This window comes from Pongo pygmaeus, chromosome 14 (assembly GCF_028885625.2).
Source record: "Pongo pygmaeus isolate AG05252 chromosome 14, NHGRI_mPonPyg2-v2.0_pri, whole genome shotgun sequence".
Taxonomy (NCBI): Eukaryota; Metazoa; Chordata; class Mammalia; order Primates; family Hominidae; genus Pongo; species Pongo pygmaeus.
Window position 1 is genome coordinate 13,825,878 of NC_072387.2, and position 16,194 is coordinate 13,842,071.

Here is a 16,194-nt window from a genome sequence, read left to right on the forward strand (position 1 = left end):
GCCTATGGTGAAAAAGGAAATATCTTCTGATAAAAACTTGAAAGGAGCTTTTTGAGAAACTGTTTTGTGATGTGTGCATTCATCTCACAGAGATACATATTTCTTTTCATTGATCATTTGGGAAACCATCTTTTTATAGAATCTGCAAAGGGATATTTGGGAGTGCATGAGGCCTACAGTGAAAAAGGAAATAACTTCAGATAAAAACTAGAAAGACGCTTTTTGTGAGGTGTGCATTCTTCTCACAGAGTTAAACCATTCTTATGATTGAGCAGTTTGGAGAAACTGTTTTTGTAGAAATTTCAAAGGGATATTTAAATTCACTGATGCCAACAGTGATGAGTGAAATATCTTTGGATTAAAAACTAGCTTTTGGAGAAACTGCATTGGGAAGTATGCATTCATCTCACAGAGTTAAACTTTTCTTTTGACTGAGCAGTTTGCAAACACTGTTTTACTATAATTTGTGAAGAGATGTCACGTAGTGCAAAAAGGCCTATGGTGAACAAGGAAATATCTTCAGATAAAAACTGCAAAGAAGCATTATGAGAAACTGCTTTCTGATGTGTGAATCCATCTCACAGGGTTAAATCCTTCTTTTGATGGAACAGTTTCAAAATACTCATTTTATAGAATGTGTGAGGGGATATTTCAGAGTGCATTTAGGCCAATGGTGGAAAAGGAAAAATCTTCATAAAAGAACTAGACAGAAATTTTCTAAGAAACTGCTTTGTGATGAGTTCATTCATCTCACAGAGTTAAACTTTTCTTTTCATTGAGCAGTTTGGAATTGCTGTTTTTGAAGAAGCTGGGAAGGCATATTTGGGAGCGCATTGAAGGCTATGGTGAAAAAGGAAATATCTTCAGATAAAAACTAGAAAGAATCCTTTTGAGAAACTGCTGTATGATGTTTGCATTCATCTCACAGATTTAAACCTTTGTGTTTATTGAGCAGTTCATAAACGCTGTTTTTGTAGAATCTGAGAAGGGATATTTGGGAGCACATGTGGCCTATGCTGAAAAAGGATGTATCTTCAGATAAAAACTACAAAGCACCTTTTTGAGAAACTGGTTTTTGCTGTATGCATTCAACTCACAGAGTTAAAACGGTTTTTTGATTGAGCCGTTTGGAAACTCTGTTTTTTTAGAATCTGCTATGGGATATTTGGGAGCACAATGAACTCAATGGTGATAAAAGAAATATCCTGGGATAAAAACTAGAAAGAAGTCTTTTAAGAAACTGCTCTGTGATGTGTGCATTCATCTTACAGAGTTAAACCTTTCTTTTGGCTGAGCAGTTTGGAAACACTGTTTTTGCAAAATCTGTGAAGCAATATTAGGTAGCATAAAAAAGCCTATGGTGAAAAATGAAATATTTAAAAATAAAAACTGAAAAGAAGCGTTATGAGAAACTGCTTTTTGACGTGTATGCTCATCTCACAGTGTTAAGTCCTTCTTTTGATGCTACATTTTAGAAAAACTGTCTTTATAGAATCTGTGAAGGGATATTTGAGACACCTTTGAGGCCTATGTTGGAAAAGGAAATATCTTCAGAGAAGAACTAGACAGAAGGGTTCTGAGAAACTTCTTTGTGTTGTGAGCACTCATCTCACAGAGTTAAACCTTTCTTTTAATTGAACAGTTTGGAAACACTGTTTTGGAAGAATCTGCAGACATATTTGGCAGCATATTGAAACCTATAGTTAAAAGGTAAATATCTTAAGATAAAAACTATAATGAAGCATTTGGAGAAACTGCTTTCTGATATGTGCATTCATCTCACAGAGTTAAGCCTTTAGTTTGATAGAACAGTTTGGAAACACTGTTTTTGTATAATCTGCAAAGTGATATTAGGTAGCAGAAAGAGGCCTATTGTGAAATAGGAAATATCTACAGATAAAAACTGGAAAAAGTTTTCTGAGTCATTTATTTCTGATGTGTGCATAGATTTCACTGTTTTAAATCTTTCCCTTCATGGCGCAGTTTGGAAACACACTTTTGGCAGAATCTACGAAGGGTTATTTGGGAGCGCATTGAAGCATATGGTGAAAAAGGTAATATCTCCAGATTAAAACTAGAAAGAAGCTTTCTGAGAAGCTACTTTGTGATGTGTGCATTCATCTCACAGAGTTAAACCTTCTTTTGATTGAGGACTTTGGAAACACTGTTTTTGTAGCATCTGCAAACGTATATTTGGGAGTGCACTGAGGCCTATGGTGAAAAAGGAAACATCTTCATATAAAAACTAGACAGAAGGTTTCTGAGAAATTTCTCTGTGATATGTGCATTCATCTGATATAGTTGAACCTCTCTTTTGATTAAGCAGTTTGGAAACACTGTTTTTGTAGTATCTTCAAAGGTATATTTGGGAATGCACTGAGGCCTATGGTGAAATACTAAATATTTTCACATTAAAACTAGAAAGAAGCTTTCTGAGAAACAGCTTTGTGATGTGTGCATTCAATTCACAGAGTTACCCCTTTCTTTTGATTGAGCAGTTTGGAAAAACTGTTTTTGTAGAATCTGCAATGGGATACTTGGGAAGGCATTGAAGACTGGTGATAAAAGATATTTCTTCAGATAAAAACTAAAAAGAAGATTTTTGAGAAACTGATTTGTGAAGTGTGCATTCATCTCACAGTGTTACACATTTCTTTTGATAGATCAGTTTGGAAGCTCTGTTTTTGTAAAATGTATGAAGGGATATTTGGGAGCGCATGAGTTCTAAGGTGAAAAAAGGAAAAAATACCATCAGATAAAAAGTAGAAGGAAGGTTTCTGAGAAGCCGCTTTGTGGTCTGTGCATTCTTCTCACAGAGTTAAACTTTTCTTTTGATTGAGCAGTTTGGAAACACTGTTTTTGTAGAATCTGCAAAGGGATATTTGAGAGCACACTGTGTCTATGGTGAAAAAGGAAATATCTTCGGATAAAAACTAGAAAAAAGTTTTTGAAAAACTGCTTTGTGATACATGCAATCATCTCACAGTGTTACATTTTTCTTTTGACAGAGCAGTTTGGAAACACTGTTTCTGGACAATCTATGAAGTGGTGTTAGCGCAAAAAGGCCTATGGTGAATAAAGAAATAACTACAGAAAAAAACTGGAAAGAAGAGTTATGAGAAACTGCTTTCTGATGTGTGAATTCACATCACAGAGTTAAAAGCTTCTTTTGATGGAACAGTTCAGAAACACTGTTTTTATAGAATGTGTGAAAGGATATTTGGGAGTGCATTGAGGCTCATGGTTTGAAAGGAAGAATCTGCAGAGAAGAACTAGACAGAAACTATCTGACAAACTGCTTTGTGATGTGTGCATTCATCTCACAGAGTTAAAACTTTCTCTTGATTGAGCATTTTGGAAACACAGTTTTCACAGAATCTGCAAAGGGATATTTGGAAGTGCAATGAGGCCTATGGTGAAAAAAGAAATATATTCAGGTAAAAACTAGAAAAAAGTTTTGTGAAACTGCTTTGTGAGGTGTACGTTAAACTACAGTGTTAAATTTATTTTTTGTTTAAGTAGTTTGGAAACACTGTTTTTGTAAAATCTACAATGGAATATTTGGGAGTGCATTGAAGCCTATGGTGATAAAGGAAATAGCTTTGGATAAAAACTACAAAGAATCGTTTTGAGAAACTACTCTTTGACTGTGCATTAATCTCACAAACTTAAATGCAGCTTTTGTTTGAGCAGTTTGGAAACACTGTTTTTGTGTAATCTGTGAAGTGATTCTAAGTAGTGCAAAAAGGCCTAAGCTGAAAAAGGAAATATCTTCAGGTAAGAACTGGAAAGAAGGGTTGTGAGAAACTGCTTTCTTTTTTTATACTTTTTTTATTGTAATTTAAGTTTTAGGGTGCATGTGCACAAAGAGCAGGTTATTTACTTATATGTACATGTGCCATGTTGGTGTGCTGCACCCAGTAACTCGTCATTTAACATAAGACCCTGCTTTCTAATGAGTGCATGCATCTCACAGTGTAAAGTCCTTTTGATGGAACAGTTCAGAGTCACAGTTTTTATAGAATCTATAAAGGGATATTTCGGAGCACATTGAGGCCTATGGTGGAAAAGGAAATATCTTCAGATTAAAACTGCAAAGAAGCTTTCTGAGACACTGATTTGTGAGATATGCATTCATTTCTCAGTGACAAATTTTTCCTTTAATGGTGCCATTTTTAAACACACTTTTTACAGAACCTGAGAAGGGTTATTTAGGAGTGCAATGAGGCCTATGTGGAAAAGGAATTATCTCAAGACAAAAATTAGAAAGAAGCTTTCTGAGAAACAGCTTTGTGATATCTGCATTCATCTCACAGAGTTAACCCTTTCTTTTGATTAGGCAGTTTCAAAACACTGTTTTTCTTGAGTCTGCAAAGGGACATTTGGCAGCACACAAAGCCTATGGTGAAAAAGGAAATAACTTCAGGAAAAAACTAGAAAGAAGCTTTTTGAGAAAATGGTTAGTGTTGTATTCATTCATCTCACAGAGTCTAACTTTTCTTTTGACTGTGCAATTTGGAAACACTGTTTTTGCAAAATCTGTGAAGTGATATTAGGTAGCACAAATAAACCTATGGTGAAAAAGGAAATAACTTCAGATAAAAACTGGAAAGAAGCGTTATGAGAAAGAAACTGCTTTCTGATGTGTGCATTTAACTCGCAGAGTTAAGTCCTACTTTTGATAGAATAGTTTGGAAACACTGTTTTTGTAGAATCTGTGAAGGGATATTTGGGAGCACATTGAGGCCTGTGATGAAAAAGGAATTATATTCGGATAAAAATTAGAAAGAAGCTTTCTGAGAAACTGCTTTGTGACATGTGGGTTCAACTCACAGAGTTGTTTGGAAGCAGTGCTTTTGTAGAATGTGCGAATGGATATTTGGGAGCGCATTGAGGCCAATAGTGGATAAGGAAATATCTTCAGAGAAAACGTAGACAGAAGCTTTCTGAGAAACTGCTTTGTGATGTGTGCATTCATCTCATAGGGTTAAAACTTTCTTTTGATTGTTCAGTTTGGAAACACTGTTTTTGTAGAATCTGTGAAAGGATATCTGGGAGCACATTGAGGCCTATGGTGAAAAAGCAAATAACTTCGGATAAAGAATACAAAGAAGATTTCTGAAAACCCACTTTGTAATGTGTCCATTCTTCTCAAACATTTAAACATTTATTTTGACTGAGCAGTTTGGAAACACTATTTTTGTAGAATCTGCAATGGGATATTTGAAAGCACATTTAGGCCTATTGTGAAAAAGGAAATATATTCGGATAAAAACTAGAAAGAAATTTTTGAGAAATTGCTTTGTGATGTTTCCATTCATCTCACAGAGTTAAACTTCCCTTTTGAATGAGGAGTTTGGAAACTGCTTTTGTATAATCTGTGGAGCGATATTAGGTAAATTATAAAAGCCTATGGTGGAAAAGGAAATATCTTCAAAGAAGAAATAGATAGAAGCTATATGAGAAACTGTTTTGTGATGTGTGCATTCTTCTCATAGAATTAAAAGTTTCTTTTGATTGATCAGTTTGGAAACACTGTTTTTGTAGAATCTCTGAAGCAATATTTGGGAACTCAAAAGGCCTATGTTGAAAAAGAAAATAATGCAGATTTAAAAAAAAAGAAGTTTTAAGAGGAACTGATTTGTGATGTGTGCATTCTTCTCACAGTGTTAAACAAGTCTTTTGATTGAGCAGTTTGGAAACACTCTTTTTGTAGAATCCATAAAGGGGTATTTGGGAGCATACTGATGCCTATGGTGAAAAAGGAAATATCTTCAGAGAAAAACTAGAAAGAAACTCTTTGAGAAACTGCATTGTGATGTGTGCATTCATCTCAAAGATTTAAACTTTTCTTTTGACTGAGAAGTTTGGAAACATTGTTTTTGTATATTCTGCAAAGCGATGTTAGGTAGTGCCAAAAGGCCTATGGTGAACAAGGAAATATCTTCAGATAAAAACTGGGAAAGAGCTTTATGAGAAACTGCTCTCTGATATGTGAGTTTCTCTCACAGAATTAAGTCATTCCTTTGATGGAACAGTTTGGAAACACTGTTTTTGTAGAATCTGCTAGGTATATTTCAGAGTGTACTGAGGCCTAGGGTAGAAAAGGAAATATTTTCAGAAAAAAATTAGACAGAAGCTTTCTGAGAAACTACTTTGTGATGTGTGCATTCATCACACAGAGTTAAAACTTTCTTTTGATGGAACTGTTTGGAAACACTGCTTTTGTGGAATCTGTGAAGGGATATTTGGGAGTGCTTTGAGGCCTATGGTGGAAAGGAAATATCTTCAGAGAAGAACTAGTCAGAAGCTTTCTGAAAAACTGCTTCGTGATGTGTGCATTCATCTCACAGAGTTAAAAAGTTCTTTTGACGATCAGTTTGGAAATACTGTTTTTGTAGAATCTGTGAAACGATGTTAGCACAAAAAGGCATATAGTGAATAAGGAAATATCTTCATAAAAAATGGAGAGAAGCATTATGAGAAACTGCTTTCGGATGTGTGTGTTCATATCAAAGAGTTAATGTCTTCTTTTGATGGAATAGTTCAGAAACACTGTTTTTATACCATCTGTGAAGGGATATTTGGGAGCTCATTGAGGCTTATAGTGGAAAAATTAATATCTTGAGAGAAGAACTACACAGAAGCAATCTGTGAAACTGCTTTGTGATGTGTGCATCTGCCTTACAGAGTTAAAGCTTATTTTTGATAGAGAAGTTTGGAATCACTGTTTTTGTAGAATATGTAAAGGGATATTTTTGGAGTGCACTGAGGCCTATGTGAAAAAGGAAATTTCTTTGGGTAAAAACTAGAAAAAGCTTTCAGAAAAACTGATTTGTGAAGTGTCCATTCAGCTCACAGAGTTAAACCTATTTTTTGATTGAGGAGTTTGGAAACACTGTTTCTGTAGAATCTGCGATGGGATTTTTGGAGCTCATTGAAGCCTATGGTAATAAAGGAAATAGCTTCAGATAAAAACTAGAAAGAAGCTTTTTCAGAAACTGCTTTGTGATGTGTGCATTCATCTCACAAAGTTAAAAGTGGCTGCTAATTGAGCAGCTTGGAAACACTGTTTATGTCGAATCTGCAGTTGGATATTTGAAAGTATAGTTAGGCCTATGGTGAAAAAGGAAAATCATCTTTGGATAAAAACTAGAAAGAAGTTTTTTTGAGAAACTGCTTTGTGATGTGTGCATTCGTCTCACAGGGTTAAACCTTTCATTTGATGGAACTGTTTGGAAACACTGTTTTTGAGTAGCCTGTGAAGCAATATAAAGTAGCTCAAAAAGCCTATGATGAAAAAGGAAATATCTTCAGATTAAAACTGGAAAGAAGCATTATGAGAAACTGCTTTCAGATGTGTGCATTCACCTCACAGAGTTAAGTCCTTCTTTTAATGGAAGAGCTTGGAAACACTGTTTTTGTACAATCTGTGAAGGGATATTAAGTAATGCAAAGAAGCCTATGGTAAAAAAGGAAATATCTTCAGATAAAAACTGTAAAGAATCATTCTGAGATGTACACATTCTTCTGATGTGTACATTTATTTAACACTGTTAAATTTTTCCTTTGATGGAGCCCTTTGGAAATACCTTTTTTGGCAGATTCTGTAAAGGGTTATTTTAGAGCAAATTGAGGCCTATGGTGAAACAGGAAATATCTCCAGATAAAAACTATAAAGAACATTTTTGTGAGACTGATTTGTGATGTATGAATTCAGTCAACACGGGTAAACGTTTATTTTTTTTGAGAAGTTTGGAATCACTGTTTTTGTAGAAGCTGAGAAGGGATATTTGGGAGCGCACTGACGTCTATGGAGAAGAAGGAAATATCTTCAGATATAAACTAGAAAGAAGCGTTATGAGAAACTGCCTGCTGATGTGTGCATTCATCTCACAGAGTTAAGTCATTTTTTTGATGGAACAGTTTGAAAACTGTTTTTGTAGACTCTGCAAAAGAGTATTTGTGAGTGCATTGAGGTCTTGGTGGAAAAGAAATTATCTTCAGAGAAGAACTAGACAGAAGCTTTCTTTGAAACTGCTTAGTGAGGTGTGCATTCATCTCACAGAGTTAAACCTTTCTTTTGCTTGAGCAGTTTGGAAACACTATTTTTGTAGAACCTGTGATGGAATATTTGGGAGATCATTGAAGCCTATGGTGAAAAAAGGAAATATATTTAGATAAAACCTAGAAAGAAGCTTTTTTAGAAACTGCTTTGTGATGTTTATATTCATCTCACAGACTTAAATTTGTTTTTTGATTGAGCAGTTTGGAAACACTGTTTTTGTAGAATCTGCAATGGGAGATTTGGGAGTGCATTGAGGCCTATTTTGGAAAAGGAAATATCTTTAGAGAGGAACTAGACAGAAACTTTCTGAGAAACTGCTTTGTGATGTGTGGATTCATCTCACAGAGTTAAATATTTCTTTTGATTGAGCAGTTTGGAAACACTGCTTTTGTAGAATCTGTGAAGGGATATTTGGGAGCACACTGAGGTTTATGGTGAAAAAGGAAATATCTTAGGATAAAATCTAGAAAGAACCTTTTTTGATAAACTGCTTTGTGAAATGTCTGTTCATCTCTCAGGGCTAAACATTTCTTTTGACTGAGCAGTTAGGAAACATTCTTTTTGCAAAATCTACAAAGTGATATTTGGCAGCACATAAAAGTCTATGGTGAACAAGGAATTATCTTCAGATAAAAACTGGAAGAAGCGTTATGAGAAACTGCTTTCTGAGGTGTGCATTCGTCTCACAGATTTAAGTCCTTCTTTTAATGGAACGGTTGGGAAACAAGTTTTTATGGAATCTTCATAGGGATATTTGGGAGCTCATTGAGGCCTGTGGTGGAAAAGGAAATATCTTCAGAGAAAAACTAGACAGAATCTTTCTGAGAAGCTGCTTTGTGATGTCTACATTCATCTCTCAGAGTTCAACCTTTCTTTTTTTTAATCAGTTTGGAAACAATGTTTTTGAAGAGTCTGCAAAGTGATATTTGGGAGGGCATTGAAGCCTAGGGTGAAAAAGTAAATATCTTTGGATAAAAAGTAGAAACAAGCTTTTTGAGAAACTACTTGGTGATGTGCGCATTCATCTCACAGATTTAAACCTTTCTTTTGATAGATCCATTTGAAAACACAGTTTTTGTAGAATCTGCGAAGGGATATTTGGCAGCACACATGACCTATGGTGAAAAAGGAAATAACTTCATATAAAAACTAGAAAGAAGCTTTTAAAGAAACTGCTTTGTGATATGTGCATTCATCTCACAGAGTGAAAAGTGACTTTTGATTGAGCAGTTTGGAAACACTGTTTTTGCATAATCTGTGAAGTGATGCTAGGTAGCAGAAAAGGCCTGTGCTGAAAAAGGAAATATCTTCAGATAGAACCTGGAGAGAAGAGTTTTGGGAAACTGTTTTCTATAGTGTGCATCCATCTCACAGAGTTACATCCTTCTTTTGATGGAACAGTTTGGAAACACTGTTTTTATAGAATCTGCGAAGGGATATTTGGGAGTGCATTGAGGCCTACTGGGAAAAATAAAATAACTTCAGATAAAAAATACAAACAGCTTTCTGAGAAACCACTTTGTGAAGTGTGCCTTCTTGTCACAGATTTAAACATTTCTTTTGATTGAGCAGTTTTGAAATACTGTTTTTATGGAGTCTGCAATCAGATATTTGAAAGTGCTGTTAGGCCTACGTTAAAAAAGGAAATATCATTGGAAAAAAACTAGAAAGCAGTTTTATGATTAACTTCTTTGTGATGTGTACATTCATCTCACAGAATTAAACATTTCATTTGACTGAGCAGTTTGGCAACACTGTTTTTGTGTAATCTGTGAAGCAATATTAGGTACCTCCAAAAGCCTATGATGAAAAAGACAATATCTTCAGATAAAAACTGGAAACAAGCCTTATGAAATACTGTTTTCTCATGTGTCTCTTCATCTCACAGAGTTAAGTGTTCTTTCAATGGAACACTTTAGAAACACTGTTTCTGAAAAATCTGTGAAGGGATATTTGCCAGCACATTAAGGCCAATGATGGAAAAGGAAATATCATCAGAGAAGAACTAGATAGAAACTTTCTGAGAAACTGCTTTGTGATGTCTGCATTAATCTCACAGAGTTAAACCTTTCTTTTGATTGAGCAGTTTGGAAACACTGTTTTTGTATTATCTGCAATATTATGTAGTGAAATAGGCCTATGGTGAAAAAGGAAATATATTCAGATTAAAATTGGAAAGAAGCTTTCTGAGAAACAGTTTTGTAATGTGTGCATTCTTCTCACAGAGTTAAAAATATCTATTGATTGAGGAGTTTGAAAACACTGTTTTAGTAGAATCAGCAAAGGTATATTCGGGAGCACATTGAGAACTAGGATGAAAAAGGAAATATCTTCAGATAAAAATAAGAAAATCTTTTTGAGAAACTGCTTGTAATGAGTGTGTTCATTTCACAGTGTTAAACATCTTTTTTATCGGCCAATTTGCAAACACTGTTTTTGTAGAATTTGAGATGGTGTATTTCAGAGTTCACAGTAACCTATGGTGAAAAAAGAATTAACTTCAAGTAAAAACCAGAAAGAAATTTTTGAGAAACTGCTTTATGATGTGTGCATTAATCTCACAGAATTAAAACTTTCATTTGACTAAGCAGTTTGGAAATGCTGTTTTTGTGTAATCTGAAAAGTGATATTTTGTAGCCTAAGAAAGCCTATAATGAAAAAGGAAATATCTTTTGTTAAAAACTGGAAAAAAATCATTATGAGGAACTGGTTTCTGATGTGTGCATTCATCTCATAGAGTTAAGTCCTTCTTTTGATGGAACACTTTGGAAACACTGTTTTTGTAGAATCTGCAAAGGGCTATTTGGTAGCACATTGAGTCCTATTGTGGAAAAGGAAATATCGTCAGAGAAGAACTAGACAGAAGCTTTCTGAAACTACTTTGTGATGTCTGCATTCATCTGAGAGAGTTCAAGCTTTCTTCTCATTGAGACTTTTGGAAAATTTTTTTTTGTAGAATCTGTGAAGGGATATTTGGGTGCACATTGAACCCTACAGTGAAAAAGGAAATATCTTCAGATAAAAACTACAAAGAAACGTTATGAGAAACTGCTTTGTGATGTGTGCATTCACCTCACAGATTTAAACCTTTCTTTTGATAGAGAAGTTTGGAAACACTCTTTTTATCTAATCTGCTAAGTGATATTAAGTAGTGAAAAGTGGCCTACAGTGAAAAAGGAAATATCTTCAGATAAAAACTGGATAGGAGCTTTCTGAGACACTGATTTGTGATGTGTGCATTCATTTAACACTGTTAAAGTTTTCATTTGATGGAGCCATTTGGAAACAACCCTTTGGCAGAATATGCAAAGGGTTATTTTGGGGTCCATTGAGGCTTACAGTGAAAAAGGCAATATCTCCAGGTTAAAACCAGAAAGAAACTTTCAGAGAAACTGCTTTGTGATGTGTGCATTCATCTCACATAGTTCAATCTATTTTGTGATTGATCAGTTTGTAAACACTGTTTTTGTAGAATCTATGAACGGATATTTGGGAGTGCACAAGGCCTGTGGTCAAGAAGGAAATAACTTCAGATAAAAAGGATGTTACTTGGAAACGGCTTTGTGATGTGTGCATTCTCCTTACAGATTTAAAAGTTTCTTTTGATTGAGCAGTTGGGAAACATTGTTTTTGTAGAATCTGCAAAGGGATATTTTACTCACACAGTGTCTATGGTGAAAAACAAATATCTTCAGATAAAAAGTAGAAAGAAGCTTTTTTAGAAAATGCTTTGTGATGTATGCATTCAGGTCACAGAGTTAAACTTTTCTTTTGACAGATCCATTTAGAAACTTTTTTTTTATAATATGCAAAGTGATGTTGGTGCAAAAAGGCCTATGGTGAACAAGGAAATATCTTCAGATATGTCCTGGAAAGAAGTGTCATGAGAAACTGCTTTCTGATGTAGGCACTCACATAACAGAGTTAAAACTTTCTTTTGATGGAACAGTTCAGAAACACTGTTTTTATAGAATCTGTGAAGGGATATTTGGGAGCACAATGTGGCTTATGGTGGAAAAGGCAATATCTTCAGAGAGGAACTAGACAGAAACAACCTGAGAAACTGCTTTGTGATGTGTGCATTCGTGTCACAGACTTAAACTTTTTTTTGATTGAGTATTTTGGAAACACTGTTTTTGCAGGATCTGCAAAGGGATATTTGGGAGTGCACTGAGGCCTATGGTGAAAAAGGAAATATCTTTGATTTAATACTAGAAAATCTTTCTGAGAAACTGCTTTGTGATGATGTGTGCATTCTCCTCACAGAATTAGACGTTTCTTTTGATTGAGGAGTTTGCAAATACTGTTTATGTAGAATCTGAAAATGTTTATTTGGGAGTGAATTGAGGCCTAGGATGAATAAGGAAATATTTTCAGATAAAAATAAAAAAGAAGATTTTTGAGAAACTGGGTGCTATATGTGCGTTCATCTCATGGAGTTAAACTTGCTTTTTATTGAACAGTTTGCAAACACTGTTTTTGTGGAATCTGTGATGGAGTATTTTGAGTGCATTGAAGCCTATGCTGAAAAACAAAATAACTTCAGATAAAAAGTAGAAAGAAGCTTTTTGAGAAACCGCTTTGTGATGTGTCTATTCATCTGAGAGTTAAACCTTTCTTTTGACAGAGCAGATTGGAAACACTGTATTGTACAATCTGCAAAGTGATATTAGGTAGTGCAAAGAGGCCTATTTTGAAAAAGGAAATAACATTAGACAAAAACTGTAATGGAGCTTTCTGAGACACTGATTTGTGATGTGTGCATTCATTTCATAGTGTTAAACTTTCCTTCAATTGAACCCTTTGGAAACACCCTTTTGGCAGAATCTGTGAAGGGTTATTTGGGAGCACATTGAGGCCTATAATGAAGAAGGAAATATCTCCAGATTAAAAAAAGAAAGAAGCTTTATGAGAAACTGCTTTGTGATGTGTGCACTCATCTCAAAGAGTTAAAGATTTCTTCTGATTAATCAGTTTGGAAACACAGTTTTTGTAGAATTTGTGAAGGGATATTTGGGAGCACAAGAGGTCTATGGTAAAAAAGGAAATAACTTTCAATAAAAACTAAAAAGCAGTTTCATGACAAACATCTTTGCAACGTGTGCATTCTTATCACAGACCTAAAAGGTTCTTTCGATTGAGCAGTTTGGAAACACTGTTTTTGTAGAATCTGCAATATTTGGGATATTTGGGAGTGCATATTTGGGAGCGCACTTTGTCTATGGCAAAAAAGGAAATATTTTCACATAAAAACTAGAAAGAAGTTTTTGAGAAACTGCTTTGTGAGTTATGCTTTCATTTTATAGAGTTAAACTTTTCTTTTGATTGAACAGTTTGGAAACACTGATTTTGTATAATGTATAATGCATGATGTGATGATTTGTAGTGCCAAAAGGCCTGCTGTGAACAAGGAAATATCTTCAGATAAAAGCTGGAAAGAAGCATTATGAGAAACTGCTTTGTGATGAGTGCATTCATCTCACAGATTTCAATTCTTCTTTTGATGTAATAGTTCAGAAACACTGTTTTTTTTTAGAATCTGCTAATTGATATTTAGGAGTGCTTTGAGGCCTATGGTGGTAAAGGAAATAATTTCAGAGAAGAACTAGGCAGAAGTATCTGAGAAACTGCTTTGTGACATGTGCATTCATCTCACAGAGTTAAACTTTTCTTTTGATTGAGCAGTTTGGAAACACTGTTTTTGTAGATTCTGCAAAGGTATATAGCACTGAGTCCTATGGTGAACAAGGAAATATCTTAGGATAAAAAGTAGAAAGAAGCCTTTTGAGAAACTACTTTGTGATATGTGAACTCAAATCATAGAGTTAAACCTGTATTTTATTGAGCAGATTGGTAACACTGTTCTTGTAGAATCTGCAATGGGATATTTGGGAAAGTATACAAGCATATGGTGATCAAGGAAATATCTTCAGATAAAAACTAGAAAGAAGCTTTTTGAGAAACTGCTTTGTGATATGTGCACTGAAATAACAGAGTTAAACCTGTTTTTTATTGAGCCGATTGGTAACACTGTATTTGTAGAATCTGCAATGGGATATTTGGGAGCGTATTGAAGCATATGGTGATAAAGGAAATATCTTCAGATGAAAACTAGAAGGAAGCTTTTTGAGAAACTGCTTTGTGATGTGTGTGTTCATATCACAGAGGTAAACCTTTCTTTTTATAGAGCATTTTGGAAACACTGTTTTTGTATAATCTGTGAAGTGATATTAGGTAGTGTAAAGAGGCCTGTGGTGAAAAAGGAAATATCAGATACAAGCTGGAAAGAACCTTTCTGAGACACTGATATGTTATGTCTTCATTCATTACAAAGTGTTAAATCTTTCCTTTGTTTAAGCCATTTGGAAACATAATTTTGGTGGAATCTGCTAAGGGATATTTGGGAGCCAATTGAGGCCTGAGTTGAGAGAGGAAACATCTCAAGACAAAAAACTAGACAGAAGCTTTCTGAGAAACTGCTTCAAGATGTGTGCATTCATTTCACAGAGTAAAACCTTACTTTTGGTCGAACTGTTTGGAAACACTGTTTTTGTAGAATCTGTGAAGGGATATTTGGGAGCGCCCAGAGGCTTATGGTGAAAAGGGAAATAATTCAGATAAAAAATACAATATCTTTCTGAGAAACCGCTTTGGGATGTGTGCATTCTTGCCACAGATTTAAAACTTTCTTTCAATGGAGCAGTTTGGAAACACTGTTTTTGTGGAATTTGCAAAGGGATAGTTGAAAGCACAGTTACACCTATGGGAAAAAGGAAATGTGTTCGGATAAAAACTAGAAAGAAACTTTTTGAGAAACGAGTTTGTGATGTGTGCATTCATCTCACAGAGTTAAACATTCCATTTGACTGAGCAGTTTGGAAACACTGTTTTTGTGTAATCTGCGAAGTGATGTTAGGTAGCTCAAAAAAGCCTATGATGAAAAAGGAAATATCTTCAGTAAAAAACTGGAAAAATATTAGGAGAAACTGCTTTCTGATGTGTGCATTCATCTCACAGAGTTAAGGCCTTTTGATGGAAAACTTTGGAAACAGTATTTTTATACAAACTGCAAAGGGATATTTGGCAGCACATTGACACCTATGGTGGAAAAGGAAATATTGTCAGAGAAGAACTAGACAGAAGCTTTCTGAGAAACTGCTTTGTGATGTCTTCATTTATCTCAGAGTTTAATCTTTCTTTGGATTGAGCCTTTTGAAAACACTGCTTTTGTAGAATCTGCATAGGGATATTTGGGAGCTCATTGAAGCCTACGGTGGAAAAGGAAATATCTTCGGATAAAATCTAGAAAGAGGCTTTCTAAGTAACTGTTTGTTATGTGTGCATTCATCTCACAGAGATAAACCTTTTTTTTTGATAGAGCAGTTTGCAAACACTGTTTTTGTTGAAACTGCGATGGTGTATTTTGGAGTACATTGAAGCCTATGGGGAAAAAGGAAATAACTTCGGATAAAAACAAGAAATAAGCTTTTTGAGAAACTGCTTTGTGATGTGTGCATTCATCTCACAGAGTTAAATCTTTCTTTTGATAGAGCACATTGGAAATACTGTTTTTGTATAATCTGCAAAGTGATATTAGATAGCACAAAGAATAATATGTTGAAAAAGGAAATAACTTCAGACAAAAACTGGAATGGAATGAAACTTTCTGAGACACATATTTGTGATGTGTGCATTCATTTCGCAGTGTTCAATTTTTCCTTGAGGAAGCCGTTTGGAAACACCATTTTGGCAGAATCTGTGAAGGGTTATTTGGGAGCACATTATGGCCTATGGTGAAAAAGGAAATATCTCCAGATAAAGCTAGAAAGAAGTTTCTGAGAAACTGCTTTGTAATGTGTGCATTCAACTCACATAATTAAACCTTTCTTTTGATTGATCAGCTTGGAAACACTGTTTTTCAAGAATCTGCAGAGGGATATTTGGGAAGGCATGAGGCCAAATATAAAGTAGGAAATAACTTCAGATAAAAACGACAAAGAATGATTTTGAGAAATGGTTCTATGATGTGTGCATTCTTCTCACAGATTTTAATGTATCTTTTGATTGAGCAGTTTGGAAACACTGTTGTTTTAGAATCTCAAAGGGATAATTTGGAGCACACTATG